A 3,811-nucleotide genomic window follows, 5' to 3' on the forward strand; every position below is an offset into this window, starting at 1 on the left:
GGACTTCAGGAGCCTCGGGGACTTCAGGAGCCTCGGGGACTTCAGGAGCCTCAGGGACTTTAGGAGCCTCAGAGACTTCATGAGCCTCAGGGACTTCAGGGACCTCAGGAGCCTCAGGGACTTCAGGAGCCTCAGGGACTTCAGGAGCCTCAGGGACCTCAGGGACTTCAGGGACCTCAGGGACCTCAGGGACCTCAGGAGCCTCAGGGACTTCAGGAGCCTCAGGGACTTCAGGAGCCTCAGGGACTTCAGGAGCCTCAGGGGCCTCAGGAGCCTGAGGGACTTCAGGAGCCTCAGGGGCCTCAGGAGCCTCAGGGCTAATCGCCAATTATCAATCTTTTAAAAAGCCTGACCTGCTAATTCAGATTCAGATTTCCATCCATCCATTTTCTTCCGCTTCTCCGAGGTCGGGTCATGGGGGTAGCAGCTTCAGAAGGAGGCCCAGAGAACAGTGGGGTCCCTCTTACCTGTCAACCTGCAGACCGGTCAGTCAGTCAGACCTGCTCACAAAGGACAGAGGTTGATTTTTAGGCCTTTGCTGAGGTCGATAACATCAGTGTATCGGCTTCACTTGTAAAAATCACCGATCTCCCAAAAACACTTAGTTGTTATCACTTAGAGACTGAAGGGTATTCATTACTTTTACAAATTTAGAGCACACTGAGTAGGTCCAGAGAATATTTTTACTTCTTTAGCATCCCAGAACAAAGTTAGAATCCAGAAAAACTACCGTAGCCTCAACGTTTCAGACTCCTGTTCTCCAACCCAGAAAAGGAACCAGAGGAAACTTATCAACCCGAACAGGAGAAACTAGTTACAGACTTTAGATCAACACTGGATTATTTTTCTTCTTTTATTCTTTCCTTTGATTTGTTATTTTGTTTGTATTTCCTTTTAATTCCTGTAAAGCACTTTGTGTTGCCTTGTTACTGAAAATGTGGTTTATAAATAAAATCACCTTACCTTACCTTAGCTTAGCTTAGCTTACCTTACCACAATGAAGGAATTTGGCACCGATAAATAAATCACTGAACGCCCAGAGAGAAAACAAACATCTTAATGCCTCCTCTAAAACAGCCAGTACGTCTTATTTAAGGTTTAAGGTTAAATTATGTTATTTAAAAACAAAAATCTAATTTATTTGAAATGGATTCAAACCACAAGAGTTCATAAATATGTGCACATGTATATTTGGATAAATATCTGCAAATTCTCTTTAGATGTTTGTTTTGCTCTTTGTAGAAATGCCAGTTCTGCTGTTTGCTCATCATTTCTATTTATTCCAGTGTTCAGTGTAAATATTTAATTTATGATCATCAGGACAAAAATAATGTGATCTTCTAACCTTGAATTCAAAATTGATCTTCCCATAAACATTATGTCTAAGTGAACCAGGAGTTTGTTGAATAAATCAATTATTTAAACTGAAATAAAAAGATCAAATTGTGTCTGGAGAAACTGTTTTATTGTTCGGTTTATTTATTGTTTTAAGTTCAAATATCAGGTTTTAATCTTCACAGATGTTTCCATAATAACCATAATTCAGTCTTTAATAATAACTGTGTTTCTTTCCATTGTTGATTTTCTGCCTCAGTCTGAACTGATTCAGTTTCCTTCTGGTTTCTGAAAATTACTTCTGAATAATATGAAAAATAAAACTTTAGTTTTTATAGCTGATTAAACCAACAAGCCGATTCTGGATGTTGCTGTTAAACTCTGTCAGCTCAAAGCTGCTCTTTCAAACGGTGATTTTATTTTACTGCTCTAGTCGTTTTGCTCGTTTTCATGTCTTTTCCTTTTCATCAGAGAGAAGCTTTGTGTGATTATGGGAGGAAAGTGTTGAGCTCATCAGATCCTCTGGTCGCTGCCTCCGATTCTTCAGTCGGTCTGCTGTAGTTTAAACCAGCAGTCGTCCCACAGCTGTGTGTGTGGCAGATACTGGGAACTCTGCCAGGGCTCCTGGGGCCCGATCCGTCCTGCAGACAGAGAGCTGTGGGTGTAAATGGCTGCTGGTTTGGTGATTTTCCTCACTTTGATTGACTTTTTTTTAATGTTTCTAATCTTTATGGCTTGATAATTGTCTGATCTCGGCGTTTTCCAGCAGGAGGTTTAACCTCCACTTGGTGATTTTTGGAAGTTTGTTCCAAATCTGTGGTTCATAGAAACTGAATGCTGCTTCTCCTCATTTGGTTCTGGTTCTGGGGATGCAGAGCAGAACCAGAACCAGAAGATCTGAGGGGTCTAGACGTTGGTACAGCAACAACAGATCTTTAATGTATTGTGGTGCTAAACCGTTCAGTGGTTTATAAACTAACAACAGTATTTTAAAGTCTATCCTCTGAGCTACAGGGAGCCAGTAGGGACTTTAAAACTGGTGTTATGTCTCCATCTTCCTGGTTTTAGTCAGAACAGCAGCAGCGTCTGGATCAGCTGCAGCTGGAGGATTGATTTATTAGTCAGACCTGTGAAGACGCTGTTGCAGGCGGCAAAATTATTTTTGCTGTATTACACTTAAAATTACACAAAATGATTTTTTACAATGTTTTTAGGTGAGAATGTAGATGTATAGATCTGAAATATCTGCTCGGTTCATCAATAAATCACCTAATTACAATATTGCTCCAACGTTTTCGGAGATCTGCTCCCTGCATTAACCTCAGCTCCCCTCCAGCTGGCCGGCCGCTCCAGGTTCGGCACACCGAGAGAGAACCCAGGTCTCCCGGCAAATCGCTTTGAAAACTCCCGATAGTTTTCCCCTCTGAGTGGAGGTGAAACACAGATATTAAGTCTGGTAATGGCTGTAAACTATTATTCACTAAAGTATTTAATTTATTCCTGATCAAATGGATTTGACTGACTAAAGCTAAGTCTTGCTGCTTCTCATTTGTGCGCGTCTTTTTTGGTTTGTTTGCATGTTTTCTCTTTTGCTGCGCATTTGCACCTGTCGGCCACCGTAGTGGAGAGCACGAAAACCAGACTGGAAGGAGTCAAAGCGATTCATTATTGTTACACAGCTTTTCAATCATTTTGCTGATGAATGGGAGGTCAGAGGTCGGCCTGTAGTTCTGCAGATTGATCTTTTTTAACAGTTTGATAAATGAGCCTCATATAATTGTTGTGCTGACCATATTGTTTTTTCTGGTCTCTCACCTGACAGAGCTTTTATTCAAATGCAGTCAGCTTTTAATGTTTTACAGATAAATCTCCCCAGAAGATTAATGCACATAAATTAAAGATCTGAAAATTGAAACACTGTGACAGCATAAATATTTATGATTTTTAACTTTCTTTGTCACCTGGGGAAGAAGCTGAGATAAAACTAGGATCATTTATTTCAGGATCAGATCCTGTTTATCTTTTATTCTTTGTGTCTTTACTGAACTATGGTGACATTTTAAACGTACGGTTGTTTTAAACGTTGTTTCCCTTAAATGGTTTTATTCACTGGGTCTAATTTATCATGGAGCTTTAAGGTTTATGACACATTTAAAGGTTTTACACATCGCTGCACATTTCACAGCCGGGCTGGATGGAGGCTTTGGCCGCTCTTCATCATATTTTTATTCATGACGTCACAACAGGACTTCTTCCTTCACGTCTGTTGGCCTGTAGAAACAGAAAATAATAACATTACAAATGAGTGAAAATGAGTCAGCATGTCGCCTCATGTGAGGAACTTCCTTTAGAGGAGGAGGAGGAGCGAGTCCTCCTCCTCCTCCTGCTCCTCCTCCTCCTGCTCCTGCTCCTCCTGCTCCTCCTCCTGCTCCTCCTGCTCCTCCTCCTCCTGCTCCTCCTCCTCCTCCTCCTCCTG

The sequence above is a fragment of the Poecilia formosa genome, unplaced genomic scaffold (assembly GCF_000485575.1).
Source record: "Poecilia formosa unplaced genomic scaffold, Poecilia_formosa-5.1.2 Scaffold928, whole genome shotgun sequence".
NCBI lineage: Eukaryota > Metazoa > Chordata > Actinopteri > Cyprinodontiformes > Poeciliidae > Poecilia > Poecilia formosa.